At 40.5% G+C, this 17445-nt stretch overlaps 1 non-coding gene across 1 annotated transcript; it reads right to left on the minus strand.

Moving 5' to 3' along the window:
• Window positions 1-3548: 3548 nt before the first annotated feature.
• Window positions 3549-3621, minus strand: TRNAG-CCC (transfer RNA glycine (anticodon CCC)). The gene has a single exon. It is a non-coding gene; the product is annotated as a tRNA-Gly (tRNA).
• Between the last annotated feature and the right edge of the window lie 13824 nt (window positions 3622-17445).

The following is a 17445-nucleotide window of genomic DNA, read 5'->3' on the forward strand; positions in this document are numbered from 1 at the left end:
TTTGAATCTATGTTCTATATGATTCAGTTCAGTTCAGTCACTCAGTCATGTCCGACTCTTTGCGATCCCATGGACTGCAGCAAGCCAGACTTCCCTGTCTATCACCAACTCCCGGAGTTTACTCAAGCTCATGTCCATTGAGTCGGTGATGCCATCCAACCATCTCATCCTCTGTCGTACCCTTCTCCTCCCACCTTCAATCTTTGCCAGCATCAGGGTATTTTCAAATGAGTCAGCTCTTTGCATCAGGTGGCCAAAGTATTGGAGTTTCAGCTTTAGCATCAGTACTTCCAATGAATATTCAAGACTGATTTCCTTTAAGATGGACTGGTTGGATCTCCTTCTTTTCCAAGGGACTCTCAAGAGTCTTCTCCAACACCACAGTTCAAAAGTATCAATTCTTCCATGCTCAGTTTTCTTTATAGTCCAACTCTCACATCCATACATGACTATTGGGAAAACCATAGCTTTGACTAGACGGATCTTTGTTGGCAAAGTAATGTCTCTGCTTTTTAATATACTATCTAGTTTGGTCATAGTTTTTCTTCCGAGGAGCAAGTGTCTTTTCATTTCAGGGCTGCAGTCACCATCTGCAGTGATTTTGGAGCCCCAAAAAATAAACTCTGACACTGTTTCCACTGTTTCCCCATCCATTTGCCATGAAGTGATGGGACCAGGTGCCATGATCTTAGTTTTCTGAATGTCGAGTTTTAAGCCAGCTTTTTCACTCTCCTCTTTCAATTTCATCAACAGGCTTTTTAGTTCCTCTTCACTTTCTGCCATAAGGGTGGTGTCATCTGCATATCTGAAGTTATTGATATTTCTCCCAGCAGTCTTGATTCCAGCTTGTGCTTCATCCAGCCCAGCATTTTTCGTGATATACTCTGCATAGAAGTTAAATAAGCAGGGTGACAATATACAGCCTTGACGTACTCCTTTCCTGATTTGTAACCAGTCTGTTGTTCCATGTCCAGTTCTAACTGTTGCTTCTTGACCTGCATACAGATTTCTCAGGAGGCAGGTCAGATGGTCTGGTATTCCCATCTCTTTCAGAATTTTCCACAGTTTATTGTGATCCACACAGTCAAAGGCTTTGGCATAGTCAATAAAGCAGAAGTAGGTATATTTCTGGAACTCTCTTGCTTTTTTGATGATCCAACAGATGTTGGCAATTTGACCTCTGGTTCTGTATGATTAGCTGTAAAATTTTTGGCAAATTAATCTTGTTGAATCTCAGTTTTCTCATCTGTAAAACAGACATCATAATGTCTGTCTGGCAGGGTGTCTCTGAGAATAAACTTAAGAATTGTATGGAAGAGGCCTTCTGATTCCAAGGTGAGTGCTCGACGAACTTCAGCTCCCTTCCCTATGAATTTATAATCAATCAGCAAATGATAAAGGTATTTGACACAGTGCAGAATCAAACACTTTTTTTCATTTGAGAGTGATTAAGCGGCTCAGTGGTAAAGAATCCATCTGTAATGTGGGAAATGCAGGGGACTTGGGTTAGATCTCAGGGTCAGGAAATTCCCCTGAAGGAGGAAGTAGAAACCTGCTCCAGTATTCTTGCCTCAGGAATCCCATGGACAGAGGAGCCTGGCAGGGTACAGTCCATAGGGTTGCAAAGAGTCAGATAGGACAGAGTGACAGAACACACACTCGCTTGCATCACGGGGGTAGTTTCTGGAATCCTCTGGACATGATAAAGATCAGACTAGATTTTCCTGCAGCTCTTTAACCATTTTTGTGGTTCTTTGTAGAATCCTCTCCAGTGTTTTTAAAATTCCTCTTCAGTTGTGGAGACCACAGCTAGATTAGTCACTGGAGAGAATTTGTGACTATTGGATCAACATTGTGTAGTCACTCTAGCTGCTGCCTAGCCACATAAACCCAGTCAGCTGGTCCCAGCTGACCAATAGGTTGTGTTCCAGGAGTTCAATAGTATGTGGGTTGTTTGGAACACAGAAAGCCTTTCCCCATAGAAACAGACTTATAGATAGTGGCTTGTTTCCCAGGCCAGTGTGTAAAAGTCTGTGTGCATTCAGCATGCACAGCTGAAACAGGGCCTGGCGGTAATAGTCACTAAAGCCCTTGACTTGCCTAAGTCCCAGTGGGACTCCTAGTGCCACGGAGGCCTGAGAACCTCTGAACCCCTGCAACCCCACGACCTCTGAGAGAGGTAAGAAATGGGCTGACAGCCTTTTCGGAAACCATAATTTGCAATATTATTTTGAAGAACACTTCTTTGAACTAGAGTTTTACTTGCAATTGGGGCTATTAGCGTATAAGCAAGAAATTGAGAATTATCTTATGATAAGGGGCTTCCCTGATGACTCAGATGGTAAAGTATTCACCTGCAATGCAGGAGATCCGGGTTCGATCCCTGGGTTGGGAAGATCTCCTGGAGAATGGAATGGCTACCCACTCCAGTATTCTTCCCTGGAGAATTCCATGGACAGAGGAGCCTGGTGGGCTACCACCCATTGGGTCGCAAAGAATTGGATACTACTGAGCGACTAACATACATACACTCCTTGTGATAAATACACCTATAATATGCTGGACACTTTTCCTAAATCTACCTTAATTATTTTTAATCCTCATGATAATCTTATAAGAAAAATACTCTTCTTATTTTGCTGGTGTCTTGAGAAGATTTATGGCCCTGGAACAGGCAGGTAGAAGGTGGTGAGAGTGATGTGGGAACCAGGCAAACATGCAAAGCTGAGAGCTTTTCACTGCACAACACTGCCTCCCAGTGGAGTGTTCTTGACACATAACCCAGAGTCACTAAATCAAGCACATATGATCTCCCCTCGAAGTAACAAGTTCTTCATTCATACCTCCAACAAAGAATCTTTGAGTGCTTCCAATGAGCGAGGCCTTGGGAACGCAAAATCAAACTAGACTTGGTGCTCTTACAGAGTAGTTGAGAAAAAGAACAAGTAAATCAAGAGTTGAAATCAATGAGACAAGAATATGATCAAATTAAAAAAAAAAATTACCCAGAAGAGAAATTAATCAGACTAGGGTGGTTGTCATGGTAATCCAGAAAGGCTTCCTGGAGACGGTGAGATGAGCTGAGTTTTGAAGAATGAGTTGGAGTTAGGTGTAAATCTAATGACAAAGGGTTGAAGGATTGTCCCTCTATTCAGAAGGAACAGCATATTTAAATGCACAGGGACACTGAACACATCAAAAATATGTCAAGCAGGGATTTTCCTGGTGAGTCAGTAGCTAAGACTCTGCATTATCAATGCAGAGAGCCCAGGTTCGATCTCTGATCAGGAAACTAGATCCCACATGCTATAAATAAGACACAGGGCAGCCAAATAAATAAATATAAAAATAAATATCTTTAAATATGTTAAGTATTTCTTTGACCCATCTGATTTGTGATACGTCAGCACCATGCAAACATGGAGTAGCTGATAATTTACCTTGTGGGACAGTAGGCAAGTGAAAATAGCATTTATTATAGCTTTTTGTAAGAAAAAAAATTATGTATTTGGCTATGCTGGGTCTTAGTTGCAGCATGCAGGATCTAGTTCCCTGACAAGGGATTGAACCTGGGCCCCCTGCGTTGGGAGCACAGAGTCTTAGCCACTGGACCACCAGGGAAGTCTCTGTTATAGCTTTAATTTGCCTTTATTTCATAGTGATGTTTTTAGATTCTTTATATATATAAGTATATATACATGTATTTTTTTCTGTGAACGGTGTATATTTTATTGATTTCTCTATTGGGCATTTTGGCCATTCAAATATTTGATTTGCAAGGAAATGAAAACACTAATTTGAAAAGAAACCTGTACCCATGTTCACTGCAGCATTATTGACAATAGCCAAGACATAGAAATGAACAGTGTCCATCATTGGATGAATGGATAAAGAAGCTGTGACACACACACACAGACACAATGGAAAATTAAAAAGAAATGGAAAAATAAAGAGAGGGAAATCTTGCCATTTGTGACACATGGATGGAATTTGAGGGCATAATGTTAAGTGAAGTAAGTGAGACAGAGAAAAACAAAGAATATGATCTCACTTACATGTGAAATCTAAAAAAAAATAAAAACATCTTGAACTCGTAGACACAGAAACAGATAGGTAGTTGCCAGAGACAGGGGGTGGTGAGTGGGCAAAATGGGTGAAGGTAGTTGAAAGCTACGAAGTTCCAGTTATAAAATAAATGTCACTGGGATAAAACATACAACCTAATGATCATGGTTAATAATACTGTGCTGTATATTTGAAAGTTGCTGAAAGAACAGATCTTAAAAATTCTCATCACAAGAAAAAAATGTGTGTCTATATATAGTGATGAATATTAACTAGATTTACTGTGATCATTTTGCAACACTTACGAATACTGAATCATTATGTTGTACCTCTGCCACTAATACAGTGTTACATGTCAGTCTCACCTCAATTAAAGCTTTGATTTGTAAGAGCTCCTAACTCATGGTATGATCCTTTTATCTTTCAATTAAAAAAAAATCCTTTCCTAAAAACCTTCCCCAACTTGGACTATTTTTTAAAACTTAGGTTCTCGTTTTACCTTCACATCTTTGATCCAGTTGAAATTTGGTCCACTCAGTGTAAGGAATCTGGTAGTAATGCCACTGTATTTCCCATCCTGCCTTGCAGCTTTTTGCCCTCAAGGCTGGGAGCCAGGAGCCAGGCTCCACAGGTGAACCTGGAGCAGAGATGGGCTTCATCTCAAGTGATAGGAGTCTAAGAAAGCTGGGGCCATACGTATGGGCCGCAGCTGGGAGGAGGGTAGTCGTTCACTCTGCCAGGATGGAGATGAAAGCAACTCAGACCAAGGAGCTGAGAGCAACTCCAGAACCAAGTCTAAGCTGCCTGGTGCCTCTTCACCACATGCCCCCAGCCCCCCGACTCCATTTCTGTTGAATAAGAAAACCTGGTCTTTGATGCAGGCAGCAATAAACCTGCTACAGGAGAGTGAGCTCACAGAGAGCCAACCACACACACACACACACACACACATACACGCACACATCCCTCAACAAAAGAAAATAAACAAAACAAAAATTCCAAAGCACAAGACGAAAATTAGCACTAAGGAAACCAACACAGGGAAAGGGGGAGAGATAAATTGGGAGACTGAGACTGACATATATGCACTGCTATATATAAAATAGATAACTATTAAAAACCTACTGTATAGCCCAGGGAACTCTACTCAACACCCTGTAATAATCTGCATAGGTAAAGAATCTTAAAAAAGAGTGAATCTCTGTATATGTATGATGGGTTCACTTTGCTATGCACCTGAAACCAACACAACATTGCAAATCAACTATACTCCAGTAAAAATTAATTAAAAATAAGAATTCAATAGGGTTTAGACAGGGAAATCAAAATACGTTTTGAAAATCAGTAAGTCTATATTTCCAAAGCAAATGACATTTAAAATTTGTAAAACAGAAAAAAAAAAAACCCAAAAAACCCAGAAAGCTGACACACTAAACAAGGTAATTTAACTACTACTGAAAAAAAAAAAAAAAAAAAAAAAACAAAACACTGGCAGCCTTTCCACCAAAATCTCTTTTCAGTCTATGAGGACTTGTCTCATTGTAACTTCAGCTATGCTCACTCACACCCCAGATAACTAAGCCACTTCTCTGCTCCTACCCTCCTCATCTCTGTATGGCTTTACCCTTCCAATATCCTGAGCATGTCTCCCACCCCTCCTCAACCCATCAAACCCTTGGCCATTTGAAAACCCCTACACCCTCTACCTCATTTGTGAATGCTCCCCTTGGCTTCTTGTTCTAAGCTTAACATGGACATCCACTCCCGCAGGTCACTGCTACCAAGTCATTCTCTTCCCAAGCCCCGCCTCTTGCACCCTGGCAACTCCTGAGCCTGAAGCTGTCCTCCTCTTCCCTCATTGATGCTTCCAGGCCATTCCCCACATCCTGCCTAGATTCATTCAGCTTTAACCTCATATTGTATTATCACTTGGTTCAGTAATTGGAGCTCCCAGCTCACTGTCAGTCTCTTCAAGTTCATTCTTGTCTTGGTTCTCGGTGATTTTTAACATACACACTGATGGGCACATCCATACCCAGGCCTCTCAGAATCTTGAGCCCCCCATATCATCTTTCCTTCCCCATCTGCACTTACCTCTGTGGTCATTCTCTAGACTTTCTCGATACCAGTCACCACGACCCCTCCAGGCCCTGCACTCTCTGAGACCTCCTGTCTCTCCAGCTTGCTTTTTAAAACACCGAAGTATGTGACATATAACATCATATTAGTCACAAGCGTACAACACAATGATTTGTACATTTGTACAATGATTTGTATAGCATAATATATACATAATCATTTGTATATATTACAAAATATCACCCCAATAAATCGAGTTAACATCTATTACCACACAGTTACAATTTTTCACCCTGTGATGAGAACTTTTAAGACTCATTCTTTTAGCAGCTTTCAAATATACAACACATTATTGTTAACTGTAGCCACGATGTGACACGTGACATCCCCAGGATGTATTTATTTTATAACTAGAAGTTTGTACCTTTTGACCCCTTTCATCTATTTCACCCATACCCCATTCCCCACCTCTGTCTGCTCTCTGTATGTAATGAACTTGTTTTTTTTTCCCCCAAGATTCCACATGTAAGTGAGACATGTAAGTCTCTCTCTCTCTGACTTATTTCACTTAGTGTAATGCCTTCAAGTTCCGTCCATATTGTCCCAAATGGCAACATTTCTTCCTGTCTTATGACTGAATAATATTCCATTCATTATTTCTTTATCCATTCATCCACTGATGGTCACTTAGGTTTTTTCTATATCTTGGCTATTTTAAATAATACAGCTATACACGGAGGTTCCAGCTCACTTTTCCTAGAGACTCAATCCCCATCTTTTCACTGCCCCATTCTCCCCCATACCCTCTCTTCTTATGCAAGTTAAATTCCATAATCAAATAGTATAATTACTCCTTTGCATGTACTGTAAATTACCAAGGCCCTTTCTCACTTATACTAGAAATTTAATCATATATTATATATACTTTTGTGTCTGGCTTCTTTGCTCAGTATTGTATTTATGAAATACTTCTTTTTGTTTGAGCAGTTTATTTTCATTTTGTATATCATCCTATAATACGAATACCCCACGACTTATTTCTTCATTATGCACTTGCTTTTGGCTAGTGCTCCTGTGAACATCCTACCACCTTCTGTGCATACGTTTCTATTTGGAGTGGAATTGCTGAGTCACTAGGAATGCACTTCTTCAGCTTTAATAGGTGATGCTAAACTGCTTCATGGTGGTGGTACTAATTAATTTATAATCCCATTTGCAGTGTATGAAAGTTCCAGTGGCAAACATTTTTTCTTACATTTGTATTGTCAATCCTTTTAACGTTAGCCATCCTGGTGAGATTGTAATTGTGTAACATTGGGATTTTAAATTTGCATTTCTTTGATTAAGGAGGTAAAGCACTGTCATACATATTTATTGGCCATTTGGAGAACACTCTTGTGAAGTATCTTGCACATTTTACCAATGGGTTGTCTGTGTTTTCATGTTGATTTCTATGAGTTCTTCATAGGACTGTGAGTTAAATGTGTTGCAAATAACCTCTCCCACTCTGTTGCTTACCCTTTCATTCTCCTGCTTTTTTGATGAATAAGAAGTCTTAATTTTAGGGAACTCTCATTTATCAATCTTTTCCTCTGTGGTTAAGAGTCTGTGGTTTTAAGAACTATTTAAGAAATCTTTTTCTACCCTGAGGTTATGAAGTTAATCTATATTCTCTTCTAGATTTATTTTGTTGCCTTTCACATTTGAATCTACAAATATTCTGGAAATTTGGTGTGAGGTAGTATTCAGCGTTATTTAATTTTTTTCTATTTGGAAATTGTCTCAGAACTACTTGTTGAACTGTTACTCTCTGTAACGTATCATACCTTCGTTGGGCTTCCCAAGTGGTGCAGTTGTTAAGGAATCCACCTGCCAATGGAGGAGACCATTTGATCCCTGGGTCAGGAAGATCCCCTGAAGAAGGAAATGGCAATTCACTTCAATTATTGCCTGGGAAATCCCATGGACTGAGGAGCCTGGCGGGCTGCAGTCCTTGGGGTGGCAAAGACTTGGACATGACTGAGCGGCTGAGCATGAACACACACACATAACTTTGCTGTGAACGGCAAGTATATAGATGTGAGGGTCTGTTTCTCTTTCATTTAATAAGGTTTGTTTTTATAAGAATGTATCCATTTCATTCAAATTTTCAATTGTGCTGCTGTAAAATTGTTCATAACATACTTCTGTCTTTTCAGTGTCTGAAAGATCAAAAATGATATTTCCCTTTTCAATTTTGACATTGATAATTTGCCTTTTTTCCTTTTAAAGTCAGTCTCACTAGAGATTTATCAATTTTGTAAGTATTTTCAAAGACCAATTTTTGGCTTTTCCATTCTTTTATTTTAAACTTTCTGTATCCTTATGTTATAAACAAAGTTGAGCATATATGTGTCTATCTACCCATATCTAATAGTCTAGGATCAAATTATATGAAGAAAAAAGTATGCTCATATATACAGTTTATAATATATTCATGCAAATTAAATGCCTCAGTGGGGTAAAAAATTACAGTACTATACAATCTGTGGTTGATTGAAACTAGTGCTGTTTAAGGGTCAACTGTAAAGTAATATAAGAAAGGCACTTAGAATGGGACTCCGACATGTAATAAGTGCTCAGGAAATGATAGCTGATCTTTTAAAATTCTCTTATTTTTAGTTTTTTGCTTATATTTTGTGCTAGGTGTTGTCTTATAAATAGCAAGTCAGTGAGTGTTGTTTTTAAAATGTGGTTTGGGAATTCCCTGGCAGTCCAGTGGTTAGAACTCAGCATTCCACTGCTAAGGGCCTGGGGTTTAATTCCTGGTAAGGGAACTAAGATTCCACAAACTGAGTTACAGCCAAAAAGAAAAAACTGTTTTTATTAAAAATAAACATCCAGAAAGCACACAAACTGTAAATCGATGGATATTCATAAAGTGAACAGAGCTGTGGAAACAGTCTTCAGATCAAGCACACCCAGAAACTCTCAACTTGCCTCCTTCCAGGCACTGGCCTCACTAAGGACACCATTTCTAACAGCACAGATGGCTTCACATTGTTTTGAATTTTATCTGAATGGATTTATATAATGTGTGCAACTTCATGTCTCGGCTCTTTTGCTCAACATTATGTTTGTGAGATTTGTCCACATTTGTAGGTGCAGCTGCCCTTACTCACTCTTATTGCTGCATAATACTTTATCATGTGATGTATCACAGTTTAGGTTTGCAAGACTCTGGAGAGTCCCCTGGACAGCAAGACAATCAAACTAGTCAATCATAAAGGAAATCAATCCTGAATACTCATTAGAAGGACTTATGCTGAAGCTGAAGCTCCAATATTTTGGTTGCCTGATATGAACAGCCGACTCTTGGAAAAGACCCTGATGCTGGGAAAGATTGAGGGCAGAAGGAGAAGAGGGCATCAGAGGATGAGATGGCTGGATGGCATCACCAATACAATGGACATGAACTTGGGCAAACTCCGGGAGATGGTGAGGGACAGGGAGACTTGACGTGCTGCCGTCCACAGGGTCATGAAGAGTCAGACATGACTGGGCAACTGAAGAACAACAAATATGGTTGATGGTCTTTTGGTCTTTCTTGGTTAGGATTATCTCAAATGTGCTGCTGTGAACACTCTTATGCATGTATTTTAGTGAACCTCATACGCATTGTGGTTGGGAATATGCCTTGAGATGGAATCACTGGCTCACAGGATATGCATTTTTTCAATTTTACAATGCACTGTTAAACTGTTCTACAGAGGGACTGTACCAGTTTACACTCCCACAAACCTTGCCTTTTAATAAGAGTTTGTAATTGTCATAACTGTTATGACCAATGTCATGTTATTTTGTGGTTTTGCTTTTGGTTTCCTTGCTGTTCTTATATATTTAGTTCTCCTTTCAGTATAAACAGAACTTTGTTTTGCTTGCCTTTTGAAATAACTTGGAGGATAAAGAATCTGTTTTTAATTTTACTAATGGTTGCTATAAGGCAATTCACAATCATTGTCACAAGTCTAATTATCAAAATTACAATAAAAACAATTATGTTGACTCGCTTTTCATGAAAGGCAAAGATTGCAGTGCTTTTGCTCCCTTGCCTGAGTCCTGTCTTCAATAAATTAATGTTGTGTCATAAATTCTATCATCTAAAACTTAGCCCATTAGACAGGTGCTAATTTGTAGGGCTTGATATTGGCCCATATTAAATTGATCCAGTGGCACAATGCCATTGACCTTGAATACTGTTGTAAGAAAAGCTATGAAACTCCTGATTGTAATTATGAGGATCTTGTTCATTGCATTACTGTGTTTTCCCAGCAAGGCATTGTTCCCAGATCTCAGAATCAGAAATTGTGCTTTTCATGAGCATGTGGCTTATTTTTACCTTACAAACCCAGATATTTTCCTTTTTATAACACTGACTTGTAGGAAATTCAGAATATATTAGGTTAGCCAAAAGTTTCTTTCAAGTTTTCCCGTAAGCCAGGAAAAACCCAAATGAACTTTTGCCCACCCAATATTTTATTTCTCTATCTTTATATTTTTGAAAACAATATTATACTCTTTTGGAAATGAGACAAAATATGAATCAGTGTGGCAGGGCAAAGATGGCTTCCATGTCAATGGTGGTTATCTCCAGGGAGAGAAGTGAGAATGAGAAAAATAAAAAGTGAAAATAGCTTATTCATTTGCATTATTTAAGTATGAATTTGTATGTCATTGGTATAACTTTAAAAAGAAGTATGTGTACATTGAAAAGAAAGAAACTAAAGGCAAATACATGTAGGAGCTGGGATAGAACTCCCTAAGACTTGAAACCATATAGAAATGATATAGTGATCTGACCCAAAATTTCAAAACTTTTTCTCCAGAAGAAACACTAAAAACAAAGTCCCCAAATCAGTAGACTACTGACAGACGAGATTAAAAACAAATGTTATAGACAAAGATGAATAACCTCAAAATATAATGAGCTTCTACTAATCAAGAAGAAAATGAGAAAGAGCTAATAAAAATGAGCTAATAAAATAGGATATAAACAAGCAAATCAATAAGAATGATAAAGGACCTATTAACATATATTAGTTAAACTAATAAGAAATGAAGAAATGCAAATCAAAAATAAATTTTCTATTTCAATTTAAGTTTTTCACTTATCAGATGGGGAAATATTCAAAAAATGCATATAACTGATGTAGGTGAGGGGGAAAAGGGCATGCTATGGATGGTTATAAAAATAGCACAGCCTATGGGAAGGATAATTGTGTACTATATGAACTAACAATCCCATTTTTTAGACTATTGTACAAATACACGAAGATGCATAAATATATATACATATATACATGCATATAGGCAGGCCTTCACAGACTTGCACTGCAGTATTATTTGTAGGAATACAGATAGTAGAAATTATTTAAATGATCATTTTGGGATAAATTTATTAATGGAACACTAAGCATCTAATATGGAAAATTCTGAAAGAGATGGGAATACCAGACCACCTGACCTGCCTCTTGAGAAACCTGTATGCAGGTCAGGAAGCAACAATTAGAACTGGACATGGAACAACAGACTGGTTCCAAATAGGAAAAGGAGTATGGCAAGGTGTATATTGTCACCCTGCTTATTTAACTTATATGCAGAGTACATCATAAGAAACGCTGGGCTGGAAGAAGCACAGGCTGGAATCAAGATTGCTGGGAGAAATATCAGTAACTTCAGATGTGCAGATGATACCACCCTTATGGCAGAAAGTCAAGAGGAACTAAAAAGCCTCTTGACGAAAGTGAAAGAGGAGAGTGAAAAAGTTGGCTTAAAGCTCAGTATTCAGAAAACTAAGATCATGGCATCTCATCCTATCACTTCATGGCAAATAGATGGGTAAACAGTGGAAACAATGACAGACTTTATTTTGGGGGGCTCCAACATCACTGCAGATGGTGACTGCAGCCCTGAAATTAAAAGACGCTAGCTCCTTGGAAGAAAAGCTATGACCAACCTGCTGCTGCTGCTAAGTCGCTTCGATAGTGTTCAACTCTGTGCGACCCCATAGACGGCAGCCCACCAGGCTCCCCTGTCCCTGGGATTCTCCAGGCAAGAACACTGGAGTGGGTTGCCATTTCCTTCTCTAATGCATGAAAGTGAAAAGTGAAAGGGAAGTCACTCAGTCATGTCTGACTGTTAGCGACCCAATGGACTGCAGCCTACGAGGCTCCTCCATCCATAGGATTTTCCAAGCAAGAGTACTGGAGTGGGATGCCATTGAACAGGGACATTACTTTGCCAATAAAGGTCCATCTAGTCAAAGCTCTGGTTTTTCTAGTAGTCATGTATGGATGTGAGAGTTTGACTATAAATAAAGCTGAGCACCGAAGAATTGATGCTTTTGAACTGTGGTGTTGGAGAAGACTCTTGCGAGTCCCTTAGACAGCAAGGAGATCAAACCAGTCCATCTTAAAGGAAATCAGTCCTGAATATTCCTTGGAATAACTGATTCTGAAGCTGAAACTTCAATACTTTGGCCACCTGATGCAAAGAACTGACTCATTTGAAAAGACCCTGATGCTGGGAAAAATTGAAGGCGGGAGGAGAAGGGGACAACAGAGGATGAGATGGTTGAATAGCATCACTAACTTGACAGACATGAGTTTGAGTAAGCTCTGGGAGTTGGTGATGGATAGGGAAGCCTGGTGTGCTTTAGTCCATGAGTCACAAAGAGTCAGACACAACTGAACAACTGCTGAACTGAACTGAAGTATCTAATAACAAAAATACGGTAGTTTTATTTATCAGTTCAGTTCAGTTGCTCAGTCGTGTCCGACTCTTTGCAACCCCATGAATCACAGCACACCAAGCCTCCCTGTCCATCACCAACTCCCGGAGTTCACTCAAACTCACGTCCATCGAGTTGGTGATGTGATCCAGCCATTTCATCCTCTCTTGTCCCCTTCTCAATCCTGCCCCCAATCCCTCCCAGCATCAGAGTCTTTTCCAATGAGTCAACTCTTTGCATGAAGTGGCCAAAGTATTGGAGTTTCAGCTTTAGCATCATTCCTTCCAAAGAACACTCAAGACTGATCTCCTTCAGAATGGACTGGTTGGATCTCCTTGCAGTCCAAGGGACTCTCAAGAGTCTTCTCCAACACCACAGTTCAAAAGCGTCAGTTCTTCGGCCCTCAGCTTTCTTCATAGTCCAACTCTTACATCCATACATGACTACTGGAAAAACCATAACCTTGACTAGATGGACCTTTGTTGGCAAAGTAATGTCTCTACTTTTGAATACGCTACCTAGGTTGGTCATAACTTTCCTTCCAAGGAGTAAGCATCTTTTAATTTCATGGCTGCAATCACCATCTGCAGTGATTTTGGAGCCCCCCAAAATAAAGTCTGACAGTGTTTAACATATTATGGCACGATTAACATATTGTGGGCTTTTTTAGGTCAGTATAGATAAAACTTTTCATACTGTAGAAGGGAATGAACAGTATGAAAAGTTTTGTCTATACTGACCTGAAAAAGCCCATGATATGTTAATCATGGTTGAATGAAAGAATGAGCAGATGGAAATACATAACCTGAATGAAAGCTCAAGTGGATCAAAACTAGATATTAAATAACCTCTGGGCTCAGAGGGCACCAGAGAGGGTTCTGGCTTCTTCCACCTTCCTTAGGGTTTGACAAGTAGGCAGTGTAGTCTTAAGTTTCCCAGGTGTTGCAGTGGTAAAGAACCCTTGTGTCAGTGCAGAAGATGCAAAAGGTGTGGGTTTGATCCCTGAGTGGGGAAGATCCTCTGGAGTGGGAATTGGCATTCTTCCACTCCGCTTCTTACCTGGAAAATTCCATGGACAGAGGAGCCTGGCAGATTACAGTCAGTTGGGTCTCAAAGAGTCGAACTACAGGACTACGCCTTTGTGGTCTTAAGGGGGCACTGGCCCTTCAAGATTAGCATGGGGCTAGTTTGCCTGAGAGGATTATAGTGTCCTAGGGGTGTTCGTGTGTGTGTGTGTGTGTGTGCACACGCACATGTGTAAGAGCTTTGTTGCCTGTATCTTTGTTTGAGATCGGCTTGTGAATTGGGTTCTGTTTTTACTCGCCCGCTCTTCCCCCTCTCTGCGACCACCCATAAGGACCTAGCACCTAGCCAGGGAAGCCAAACAGGATCTTGAAGAAAAGCCAGAACTCCCCCAAACCAGTAAGGCTCCCTCTCCGCACAAAGACTGCCTCCACTTTTCCAAAACGTGTTCTCAAATTTTGCACCGTCCCTTCCATTCTGGATCTGCTTCCAAACCCTCACCTCTGATGAGAGGGGAGCCTGAGTTCTCAAGGTGCAAGGGCACCAAGAAAGGAGTCAGGTATCTGTTTCTATGCTTGGGCCTGATCTAAACTTCTCCTGGTCTGTGTGGTAGGATTGCTTTTCTCCACTTCTCATTGCCAATGATCCCATAGCTCATGAGGAGCCTGGCAGGCTACAGTCTGTGGGGTCACAAAGAGTCAGACACTGCTGAGCCATTAAGCACAGGACAGCACAGCACAGGAAGGTCCTAGGAAGTGAGTGGATGCAGTTAACAAAAGATGTAGGGCAGCACTACCTGTGTCTCCTGGCCCCTCTGCACCCCGCCCCCGACACACACCCTTTAACAAGGTACACAAGTAACTGGGCCTCACGTTGGCAGGAAAAATAGTTTGTTCCCTTTCAGATTTGACTTAACATTTCTCTAGCTCCTTTTTTTCCTCTGTTCCTTCTACCCTTCCTGTTTCTTATTTTTTAAAAATAGTCTTTTTTTTCCCCCCTGATATCCTAGAAAATAACCAAAATAGTCTATGTAATTTCACCACAGGTAATGAAGTTCTGACCTCAAAATATATTGTTGAATGAAGTCCTGCACATGAAATAGCCTAAAGCTTTTGCCAACAGCATACATACCAAAATGAGGCTACAGAATGTATTTCTTGGAAAACCAAACAAAGGAAATAGGAAGAAATGGGCAAAGTCCATTTCTTTTCTCTGCCCGCCTCCTGTTGCCTAATTCTCAGTTTTCATGAGGTCTTTGGAAAAGGGCAAGATTCCAGAGTCGTGGGCCTGTGCTTATTTGATCCTGTTTTTCATGGCTCCCTTTCTTCTCTTTAGTTTCTCTCTCATGGATGGTGCTCACTTACTACATGAACCGTATTATTACCAAATGACATTCAGTGGAGACACCACATGTGCCTTTTCTGGAACAAGCTGTAACAAGAGTCTAAAACATGACTTGTGGTTCTCAAAGCGTTTGGTCAGTGTCCATGCACTCTTCCTTGGGGAAGTTGAGACTTGCTGTGTTTGAAGAGTGTGGGGTCTTTCTCGAAAAAACTGTGGTTCCACTTGCTAGGTTTGCAGGATGATTACAGAGCAATGGGGTGACAAGTGAAAATGAAACCCTTTATTGAAAACACAATGCGGGCCACTCCCCACAACCCAGCCAAACAAGTTCCCTTGTCTGTCTATCAGAAGGGAAGTGTGTTTGGCTAAGCAAAGATGGAGTGTGGTGGGCAAATGCAGGGGAGAAGGAGACAAGGGGATGGTGAGGGAAAATGGAACGAAGTTTCTGTGCCCTCGGGGCTCCTGATTGTCCGCAGCTTGGAGCTCTTGTCTACCACCATGGCCTGTGGTTCCCCACTCCCCCGCCTCCTTCGACTGGGCTTGCCTCTCTAGACACTGCCACCCTGACTCCCTCCAGGACCCCTCATAGCTGCGCCCCTTCTCACTGATGTTGTGGCCAAGAAAGAACACACGGGGCCTTTCTGGATAATTTTCAGGAAATTCAAGAAGAGATGAGAAAATGGAATGTAAAAAATCAGTGTTTTAGTTTTTAATTTCCCTTCAAGAAATCTGATTGGTGGAGGCCTCCTCCAATGGTTGGATGGCTTAGATATTCTCTGAGCTAATTAGGTCTTGACATATATTTGCCAAGTATTCTGTTATTCTGTATTATTGTTTTCTTTCATTTCCAAAATTTTAAATCTAATTCATGGAGCCGTGAATACAACAATATACCAGCATGGAAAATAAATGCACTTTGAAAGAGGAAAAAGGGAGCCTGCTGTTTGATTTACATCATTTTGTTAACGGGTTAGTCAACATTTACTCAGAACCCTCTGGATACAGAATGTAATAGGCATGTGGGAAAATTACCAAAGATATTTTTTTCTGCCTGCAAAGATCCAACTAATTCACTTTAGTGGAAGACACCAACTAAAGACATATGAGAACAGCTAAGAATGCAAATAAAGGGAACTGGTTGTATCCACTAAGGACATGTTAATTTCAATTGCCCATGAGTGCTGAAGGCTGGATCAGACTCACTGGCAATGAAGTAGTATCCCAGCTGGGGACTTTGTGGTATTTCCCTGGCAAAATCCATCCAATAGCAGGTTTCACCTTTCTTAGCAATCGAGGAGGAACCACACAGGTAAATGTGGCGAACTTGAAGAGCTGATTTCCTAACCATAATATTGTTTAACCATAATGATATTACAGTGGCCATCTTTGGATTTATGCGAGAGGCTTTGTAACTATATCAGCTCAGGACTCTTCTATTTTCCTTAGAGTCAGAAAAAGCAGACATGATACTTGGTTCTGAAGACATCAGTTGTTCGTTGTTGTTCAATTGCTAAGTTGTGTCCGACTCTTTGCAATCCCATGAATTGCAACATGCCAGTCTTTCCTGTCCTTCACTATCTCCTGAAGTTTGCACAAACTCATGTCCATTGAGTCAGTGATGCTATCCAAACATCTCATCTCTGCTGCCCCATTTGTCCTCTTGACCTCAATCTTTCCCAGCATCAGGGTCTTTTCCAATGAGTCAGCTCTTCAAAACAGGTGGCCAAAGTATTGGAGCTTCAGCTTCAGCAGCAGTCCTTCCAATAAGTATTCAGGGTTGATTTTCTTTAGGATGGATTGGCTTGATCTCCTTGCTGTCCAAGGGCATCGGTGATACCACCCAATCTTTCTGTGCCTCCTTCTGGCCAGCTCTCTTTTTGTGGACTTCTTGTAAAGTGTCTGCTTTGGATAAATAAGACTTTCAAGAGGAGTGTGCTCTGCTTTTTCAAAGCTTCCTTATCTGTGTTTACTGCTGGCAGAAATCTGGAAAGCTGCCAAGAACCTGGCCAAAGCCTCTATTTTGAATCAGAAAGTCTACAGGGTAGGTCCAAGCTCCCTTCTGATTCGTCAAGATTGTTTCTGGGTCCTTTTGAGAACTATCAGGTTTAACTGCCTGTGCTTTTGAGTGAAGTGCCTTTGAGGCCCACTTATTTTCTTGGGCTACA

This window comes from Capricornis sumatraensis, chromosome 11 (genome assembly GCF_032405125.1).
Source record: "Capricornis sumatraensis isolate serow.1 chromosome 11, serow.2, whole genome shotgun sequence".
NCBI classification, from domain to species: domain Eukaryota; kingdom Metazoa; phylum Chordata; class Mammalia; order Artiodactyla; family Bovidae; genus Capricornis; species Capricornis sumatraensis.